The sequence below is a fragment of the Chenopodium album genome, chromosome 12 (assembly GCF_948465745.1).
Source record: "Chenopodium album chromosome 12, dcCheAlbu1.1, whole genome shotgun sequence".
Lineage (NCBI taxonomy): Eukaryota > Viridiplantae > Streptophyta > Magnoliopsida > Caryophyllales > Amaranthaceae > Chenopodium > Chenopodium album.
In genome coordinates, this window is record NC_137845.1 from 1,140,561 (window position 1) to 1,151,102 (window position 10,542).

General features: G+C 32.6%; 1 long non-coding RNA gene across 3 annotated transcripts; it reads right to left on the reverse strand.

Moving 5' to 3' along the window:
• Positions 1–759: 759 nt before the first annotated feature.
• LOC145571501 (uncharacterized) lies at positions 760–4,537 on the reverse strand. 3 transcript variants are annotated; one of them, XR_014096586.1, is made up of 5 exons: positions 4,325–4,537; positions 3,872–4,043; positions 3,680–3,770; positions 2,770–2,840; positions 760–1,126 (listed from the first exon to the last, which is right to left on the reverse strand). It is a non-coding gene; the product is annotated as an uncharacterized LOC145571501 (long non-coding RNA). The 3 variants fall into 3 exon arrangements; XR_014096587.1 differs by having other exon boundaries at positions 2,770–2,843; XR_014096585.1 differs by having other exon boundaries at positions 3,680–4,043.
• Positions 4,538–10,542: the final 6,005 nt, after the last annotated feature.

Consider the following 10,542-nt stretch of genomic DNA (forward strand, 5'->3'; position numbering starts at 1 on the left):
ATTTCACTCATATAGCTAAATAGCAAACACACTCACTTATATCAATTAATATATACATTTACAATAAAACATTTGAAGTGAGCTTAATATTTTATCCTAATATGAGTTGTATGTTAATATATAATCTCATAACTAGGTCACTCAGCTCATCACCAATAAGTCATCAACCTCCTCTCTAGATTCTCATCCATCTACTACTTAACTTGTACATCATCTTTGCTTTCTTTTCCCACCATTACTTTTTGTGTTGCACAACAATCATTTTTGTCTAATGATTGAAAGAGTAAAGAAGAGACAAATGAATAATGGACCATCTTCTAGTATAGGGTGGTGGTTGACCATGTCAAGATCAAAATTAATTTAGTTGATCACTAAAGTTCTAGACAAGAGAGTTGAAATAGTAAGACACTACTAGCATTTCCTTGTTATTGCGACGCTTTTTATACAGATTTTGGACACATAAAAGCGTCAAGAATTTTTCTCTCGATGCTTCAAAAAAGCGTCGAAAAAACGTGAGTCGAGAATTTTGCTAGACACTAAAAAGCGTCGTGATCCTCGACGCTTTTTTATGTCGTAATTTTTATACGAAGCGTCCAGATACGCGCAATTTCTCAAAATTTTCGACGGTTTTTCGTGTCTACAATGGAAAAAATGTCGACACTTTTTAACGTCGTCTCTTATACTGGACGCTTTTTAGCGTCGAGATTTTCTTCATCAAATTTTCAATTGGCACAAAAATCTCTACTCAGAAAAGCGTCGAGAATTTGTTACGTTTCCTTTAATATATATATTCACCAAGAACTATATTTATTGCAAGCTATTAAATTACACCATAAAACAAAATGTGACCAACAACTAAGAATAAAAATATATAAAAATTTTATAATATATATACTTAAAAAAAAAAAAAAAAAAAAAAAAAGAAGCTTTACAGTACTTTGTTCAACTTTTATTTGTTGGCAACAAGACTTATTAATTAACTAAAAATAAGAAAGTAATACTTATTACAACAAATTCTTTCCTAAATTATTTTGATTGTCAAATCTAACAAAGCTGCTCAATCTCCTTTTCAAGACATATAGCTTGTAGCTCCAGAATTACACTCCCATGATGGGTCAAGGTATCCCTGCATATGCATTTATAAAAATTATTCAGCAATCAGAATATATATATTAGCAGCAACTTAATTGATTAGTTCACATGAGTCATGTCCCCCCCCCCCCCCCCCCCCCCTTCCTCTTACATGCATACAGGGCAATCTCATCAATACAATGATCACAACTTCTAGTTCAAAGACTGAATTTTTTATTATTAAGTTGTCTTGAGTTTAAAGAAATGCTTAAATACAAATAGCTTCTATTCATAATTCCTCCTCTAGATTCAGAAGCTAACAAGATCTTTGCAAATAACAATTCCTGTCAACAGCAAAATGCATAACTGAACAGGCTACTATAGTAGATAATTTAATAACTTAAACCTTGAGCATCTTATGTACCTTGAGCATCTTATGTCTCTCTTTGACCCTCAATTAACAAACACAACTCAAAACATTGGAAAAGGTATGAAATCAATGGTTATAGCTTCAATTTACTTTCCTCCAAAGTTTAAACCAGCAATAGCAAGGGTACACAATTTGCTAGCAACATTGGCATCACTTTCTTTCCAAATGTGAGTACTAGCATCAGAAATCAGACTCTAACTGCCTAAGTTCACTTTGGAGATTTACTTCACGAGTCTAGGCAACAAATTTCATGGGAATCTCATGGTACTCTAAAGATAAAAAATACCTATTAATAATATCTTAAAAAATAGACCCATCTAAGCCACAATTCTTCTTACTCCATAAAATGTAATTATCAAATATAAGGCAGCTGAGCAGATGTCATTTAATTGTACTTGAACTAGTAATCATCCAAGACTTGATACCCATGGTCACTAGTAAATTCTTCCGTAATAGCTATTAATACTCTTCTCACCAAGAGCATTTCCATAATAGCTATTAATACTCTTCTCACCAAGAGCATTTTGGTGGTTGTGGTGTATGTGTGTGTGTGTTGCGTGTTTGGGGGGAGGGGGGTGAACTTGAAAGTAAAACTAAGTCCCTTCAACAGCTCATGGATTTGCAATCTCTAATTAATAAACCTGACAACTTTTTTGTCTTCTCCAAATGGACTACTTTAAGAACAAATCAAAGTGGAAATTCCTAGAAAGTAACATTGTAATAACCTTCTCAATCAGATTATCATGCACCACCTTAAAAGAGATTGAATTTACATGTACACAAATTATTTCTAAAGATTTACCATTGCTTTAGATTCTAGAAGACTTACTTGAATCTAAGATATAGGCAAAACAAATACACCTTATTGATTTAGTCAGATCTATAGATAATTTTGCATTGATCTTGGCTTATACGTATCAAGACTTATAAACTTTCTCAAGTTTTAAGTATGAGAAAACTATAAAAAAAGAAATAAGTAAATTCAATCTCCAAGTACATTCTCCGTAGACTATAACTGTGTCGCCGGAATTCACTAGAAACAGAATCGGGAACGTGAAACACATACAAGTAATAAAAAGCTGAACTTTTTCTTTTATATATTGTGACTATAATAGGCAAGCGTCACACTGTGATTTTTATATCAGGGCATTCGTTGACTCATTGTAGCTCCTTACTGTTTAAGTAGTACACATCATCCTTACTTTATATGAATATGAATTTAGAAATATATACTACTAACGAAACCAAGTAAATATATGTAGTGATACCTGGTTAGGAAGTAGGAAAAAAATTTAAGTCCTGTCTTGACTCCCGGGTAAGTGATCATACCAGCAGAAACCTGCTATTTATAATCCTATTTCAGTTAGCTAGAAAATGAAATGGCAGAATTGGCAGAGAGCTAAGAACTTGCCACCAAGTGTAGCAAAAGCAAAAAGTAAGCAAACTCGATGTAAGAACGTGCCAATATTGAATCTGAGCACACTAACTAATCAACGGAGTAGTTATAAAAGCTAAGATCTTCAATTAGATTAAACCAGACCACACTCGTCTAAGATCCTTTTGTGAGACAACTACAAGTTTCGACTAAGAAAGCACGATATATATCAGTATGATACTAATGGAAAATTTAGCAATATACATAAAAAATTGTCAGGAGATAAAATTTCATTAGGAAGATAAACTAGATACCAATATGTAGTAGTTAATTGCTATATAATCAGAAGTGAAATTCATTATCACACCCAATAGAAACAACATGTACTGAAATGGGTGTTTAGCACTCAAAATATTAAACTACAATTTGATATGAGTTTTTACATCTATTGAGGGTGTATCTAATTCCTCATTCAGGTTTTAGCTTTTGGCAATTTTATAAACTTGTAAACTCGAGCTCCTAACATTTTGTATTATTTCCATCCAAAAATCAACTCATTAGTACAAAACCAAGAAAGAACAACCAACAAAACTCTCATAGATTAGTACCAAATCAAGTGGCACAACCAACAAAACCCCTGATGACATATTTCCAAGAAAACCAAGAACAATATAAAGTAGGCAATCATATTATATCATATAAACCAAAACTAATTAATCATCAAGCTGTCACATTTTAATCAAGAAGTATATAATTGCCCAGATAAAAATCGGTTTAAACTATGAAAGATACATATAACTAACCATCAGAAGCATAAGTAGTTGGCAATAGACCAAACCCTTAACTGGAATCACAGTATTTGCTGTTGCAACCTCATAGCTTTACTCTGTTTAACTTAATTTTTTGGGGGAAAATTAGAGTTAGTTTGTCTATCTACTATCAAAATGATGGAATTGACATGTTAAAAAAAAAAAAAAGGTACAGAGAAGATTAACCTTAAGCCAATAGTATAATATAATTCATACTTAATTAGTTAATCTCTTCTTGGTTCACCATTTTTGAATTGAGTCCTGAAATCCAAACTAAAGAGAACATAGAAGAGAGTTTGATTTGAAGAATCTCTCTCTCTCATTTTCGTGAACAGCGTGACCCCAATCGCACTAAACTCTGTAGCACAAAATTAAACCAAACAATTTATATACATAACGAAACCTTGAAATCTCTATTGTTCATCAATTGAACCCATAGTCTGACCATAATTTCCTAGCATTATTAGAAAAAAAAAAAAAAAACTTTAAAAATAAACCACAAACCCAATTCCAAATTAAAAAAAAGGACAAAAAAAATCGAAAAAGAAAATGTCATATTACCGGCACAAATATGATGGACGAAATCGATTACAATTAGACAAAGATCTGAATTTGAACCTTAATTTCAAATTGATTTACCTCATATCAAAATAGAATCAGAAAGGGCGACGATCTGAGTTTGAAACTGATGAAATACTCTTCGAAATTGATTCAAAGAGGGGCGAAAATTTGAAATCATAATCCATATATGTAAAGAGGGGCAAAAATATGAGATCATAATCCATATATGTAATAATCGCCTCAAAGAGGGACAAAGATTTGAATTTGAAGGATTACAAACGAAGGGGAGAAGAAAAGTTAGGGTTCATAACTGAGTAGTAAGGAGTTTGTATTTGGACTTCCATAAATTTTGCAATAGTGGGTTTTGCATTCACGTGTGGGGCACGTGCTACAGTTTCTCGACGCTTTTATCTGTGGAAAAATAATTTCGACTCTAAAAAGCGTCGACAAAATATGCATAATATAATTTTTAGCTGACGCTCCTTCCCTAGCGTTGAGGGCCAGCGTCGATAAAACAATCTTTTTGTAGTAGTGAGAGAGTAGTAGAGGATGAGCTTAGCTAGATAGGTTAGTTTTGGTTGTGGGTTGTGAGCTCACGGTGTTGCTAATATAGGGCTAATCAATTCGAGTGTATGACATTTAACTTGATTTGGTACAAAACTAAAGATTCATTTAGATATCTAAAATTTTACATCAGATCACCATACATATTTATTTGATTAATTAAAAAATCATCATTGATTTATTATAGTCCTTCTTCTTGAGCTATCCTTCACTGTCTGGGTGATGCTCCTATGGTTATGATCTTACCACCGGTTATCTATAATTAATTTCTTACCTTAGTAATCAAATCAGACTTACTGTCACTTTTTCACACTATTGGACTACTTTTATATATACTTAGATAATCATATCATAAATAATACTTCGTATACCATATTAACTCCCATCACATTTATTTTTCTATGAGAATAATGACACATAACTCAACTAAAGTGATAAGTAATGCTATAACTAATAATGTGGGACGAATTGAAGGATTATCATGCCATACTTCATAAACTTGAAAGAATCATTTTTACAGTATTATATTATACACATGCAATCACACTTTCATTGCCAACTTAATTATTAACGAATTGAAGTATAATGATGCAAAATCAACAAATGCATTCATGCCGAAATATATACTATTGCGGTGTGCCTTTATTAAGTTCAATGGGGCACAATTGATTTGCATAAACAATAACTACGTCACATGGTCTGGCTATTTGTTGTCTTTCAACCTAATACCATTTTCTTAGAACACTCCGTAATATTTTTCTTAATTACTTGGTTACGGTGACAAGATTATATATTTTATTTAATAACATGTCATAAATCAATAATAAAACATACGGCAAAGTATAAGATAAGGATTTGTGTGTTTCAAGTTTTACCTAGCTTGTTATTCATGTGACTCGTATTTTAGCACATGGAACAACATAATTTACATAAATTCAAAAACTATCAAAAAGTATGTTTCATATGGACGTTGTACTTATAATTAAGAATATGTGTGTGTTATACATATTTTAAACATATCTACTAAACTAATTATATATGTATGTACTCTCTCCATTTTTATTAGTTTTACTCAAGTAACGTAGTGATAAGTGTTTTATTTGTCCACTTATCATGACTTTTTAAAACACAATTTTGTACTCTTTCCCCTAATTCAATCCCTTTTTCTAACTCTTTTTGTGCATACTTGCATCTTTTGGGTTTCCCGTTTCTTTTTATGTGTGTGCTCGTGTGTGTAGGTTCAATGAGATTATGGTTAAGTAGCATGAGCATGAAGACTTTCTCGAGGGAGCACTATCAGGCAGGAGCGGGCGTGCACCCTTACAGGAGCGGCCGCTCCTCATCCCAGCACCACATTCTGCCTCCCCCTGCACATATAGGAGCGGGAGTGCAGCCTTCAAGGAGCGGGCGCTCCTCCCCGATCCTCTACTTTCTGCCCCAATCTGTTGCAAGAGGAGAGGGCGTGCAGAGAGCTCAGGAGCGGGCGCTCCATACAGAGGAGCGGGCGCTCCTACTCACTGGAGCGGGCGCTCCTCCTGTTCTGAAGCCCGATTTTGACGGATTTTACGATGTAATTTCTGGGCATATAAATAGGACGCTTAGCTTCAGTTTTCTGGATCTTCTTTCCCTTTTAGTTTTCTTAGGCTCTTGGTTCTTCTCAACCCTCATTAATTAGCTTAGATCTTCTCAAACCCAATCATTGTAGTAGATTAATTGAAGATTGTTCTCTTGAATTCAACAATTTCTCAACTTTGAAGCATTTTAAGTAATCTCTTTCCTCTATCTCTTACTCTTTAATTTCAGTTTTTATTTACTTTGAATTGTTAATTTCTCTCTTGATCTTGCTTAATTGTTGTTGCATGTCCAATCTACCTTATTCCTACTACTCCTCTTAACTTATTAACTTAATGTTTGGATTAGAACTTGTTGTTTTGATGTCCCTCACCATGTTTAGTGAGTAGTTAATTAGCTAGGGGTTGGGTGAAGACCCAACCAAGCCATGGGTTGATTGATGTTTGTGCTTGCATGTTCATTTTGGATTGATGATTGATTGTTAAAGAGATGGTTAATTGCATGTGTAATTGGATGGCCACTTATTGCTCATGTATTCACTTCTATGCTTGCATTGAGAGATGAAGTCTAGCTGTGAGCCTTTTCTTATATGGTTATGCTAATCTCCTCTTGATTATGGTTCCTTGTTTGAATGATGTAGTAGTCTTAGTTGCAACAATTAGGTGAGAAATCTCAATTGCTTGTGCTTTAATGCTTTCTTGGACCGATCGAAAGACAAACCCGAGTTAGTAGTCTACTTCACATTGTTAAGACTTGGTTGGCCTATCTTGTTAGTTGAGTTTGGCTTAGGAATTCTCAGTGTTGTGGCTTCGAAAGAAGGCAACATTGAGTGCCCTCTCTATCACCCAATTTGTGTTCATGCTTGCCTATTGTTTTGATCCGTTGGCTTGGTTGGAGTCGATCCCTATTTCCCCCTAGTGTTTGTCTCCATAGTAGTTATCTAATCGAAACCCCCAACTTGTGACCGAACTAGATTGCAACCGTTTCATACTCTCGGTGTACTTCCCATTCCCTGTGGATACGATCCTCTACTTACCCTAGACTTGTCTTAGGTTGGTTTAGGTAGAAATATTGTTTGATTTTAGGGTGATCGTCCAACGACCGATTATTTCCCTCTACCACGTAGCTATGCAAGCCAAAAAATAAGTAATACAGAGTATAATAAATATGAAAGAGGATACTCATACATTCATAAGCGAGTTCTTCCCTCTTACATCATCTTTAATTTCTAAGAATATCTTAAATGTGGAAACTTAAAAATGCACAAAAGAAATTGCTCGTGATCTTTAGGTATTCTTTGTAGGGTAGTTGTATGTTGTGTGCCTTGCTTAATCTTATATCAATGTTGTGCACCTTGCTTAATCTTATATCAAAAGCATCAAATAAAGACTAGTCATCCCAAACTTCCTACTTGCAAGCGTAGGTTGGTTGGAAGTCTTGGAATATAATGGAGCTACTTAGGTCCTGTTCTAATCAGATTATTTTCAGTTCAGTTTAGTTCAGCTTTAATAAGTTCAGTTCAACTTTAATAAGTTCAGTTCAGTTCAGCTTTAATAAATTCAGTTCACTTCAGTTCAGTCAATGAGAACAGACCCTTAGCTACATATAGAGAAATGATCCTTTTTTTTGGGGGGGGGGGAAGGGTGGGGAGGGGAGGGGGTTTTTGCTAAACCTGACTGCTTATTTAAGTGGCTAACCTTAATTTTACAAAAATAACAATAAATTTAAATAATCACTAAAGAACATAGGTAGGAAAGATTTCAAAAGTACTCTAAGGCAAAATTTTAGAGATTAAAACTGATGTTGGTTTCCTACTTTAGAGTGTGATATAGAATAAAGGCAAATTTTTATTATATATTTTCGTTTTTAGCTCATCAATACTCATTATCTTTAAATATAGATGACCAATATAAATAATGTTGTCAAACGATAATAAATCTTATATTCAAGGTTACACATTAGTTGGTTACACTTTATGTAGTCTTATTATTGTATTTATTACACGATGCATATTTAAGTATTCATAGAATCAATTCTTATTTATTTCGCCTTCACATATATGCAAGTTGACACAATATGTATTTCAAATAATCAAATATTAATCACTTCGCCTCCACGGCTTCACACGTTAGACATGTATAGATAGAGAACATTATGGATATGTATGCATAAAGAAACAATTGTCTTATGCATATAAATTTAGTATAAGTGTGTATTTCAGATTTCAAATCTTGTTTCTACCTTTGCCAGACGTTATTAAAAAGATAACAAAGAATTAGATGATAAAATGCATAGAGATACAATTATCTCTCATATGCATGCATGCAATGTGACACAAGTATATAATTCAAATAATCAAATATTTTTATTTTGCTTTCACATGCCAAACATTAAAAGATACATACAATATTTCTAATATCTATGCATGTATAAAGAAACAATTGTTTCATGTATACAAATTGGTACAAGTGTGTACGTATATATTTAGATACAAATCTTGGTTAATTTACACCTGCTTTTATGCGCCAGACATTTAGAAAGAAATTAAAAGATAAAAGCATGCATGCATAAAGATTAAAGATACAATTATGTCATGTGTACAAGCTAAGTTGCCACAAGTATGTATTCAGGCCAGGTTATCAAATACTACGTATTATTTTATTTACTTTGTTATCACAAATCTAATATTTAAAGATTAAAGATATATAAAATCATGAATGCATGTATAGGAAACAATTGTCTCATGTCTACATTGCATATTGGTACAAGTGTGTATGTGGAGACCTAATCTTGTTTAATTTACAATGTTTTCACTCGTCAGATATTTAAAGAAACAGAATGATACAAATATGCATGCATATAAAGGTACAGTCGTCTCATGTATATATATACAAGGAAAGTATGTATTCAATAATTAATTGTGATCTTGCTTACTCTGCATTCACACTCGTTTAATGATATAGAAGGATGAAAATATGCATGTATATAGAAAAAATCTTTCATGTATACAAATTGGCACAAGTGTGTAGCTTAGTCTATCAATTTATCAACTCTTGTCTAGTCCACCTTCAATTCACACATTAAGCATTTAAATCAAAGATACAAATTGATACAAATATATGCATGCATGTAATGATACTAATATCTCATGTATGTATACATATTATTGGTACAAAAGTCTATAGTTAGATAATCAAATCTTGTTTACTTCGCCTTCTCGCGTCAGACATTTAAAGACACAAAAAAATACAACTATGGATGCATAAAGATACAATTGTCTCCTGTTTTCATATAGATACAGATGTACATTACATATCTTATCTTGGTTACTCCGTCGTCACATGTCATAATTATATTTTTCAAAATATTACATTCTATACAAATACTAAAATAATAGGAAACATTACAAGTGTAAAAATCATTGCATGATATGGCGTATATTCAGGAATCATGTTTTTACAGAAATATAAAAAAATAAAGATGATTACAGCAAATAAGGCTATAAAAGCAAGAGTACACTCTTTACAAAACACACATCTCTTACAGTCTTGTGACTATACAGTGTATTCTCTCAAATCATTCGAAACTGTAGTAAGGTCAATCTCTATTCTTCTTTATTTTTGCTAGATCTAGATCAAAACTCGGTTTTTTTTTTTTCCATCTCTATTTGACATGCATGTGATTATTTCTAATCTATATATCATGCTTTGCAATTAACCCAACCCAAACAACAATTTGACTAGTTCAAAGCTTGAAATAACCTTAAATTAAAACACAACCCAAACAAAAACAAGACAATTAGGTTTGGCTTTTAGGTGCCAAATATAGCCACCCACTACTACTATTATGTACTTGTATGGTTTTTTTGATCGTGGACTCAAGTAGCAAATGGAGAGGTCTTACAAAAGTCATATCGTTCTCTCTCCTCTTAAAATTACTCCAATGTAAAATTTAAAAAACGGTGTGTGTGTGTCGTGCATGCAAATTTCCTGAGGTTGTAATCTTAATTTCTTGCTTTTTGTTATAAATGGGAATTTTGATTCTCGCATAATTTGATCAAATCAAACTTTATAATATTATTATTGTATCTCAATTATTTTTATTACCATATAATACAAAGTAATAATAATATAAATATATAGATTAAATATTTTTCTCGT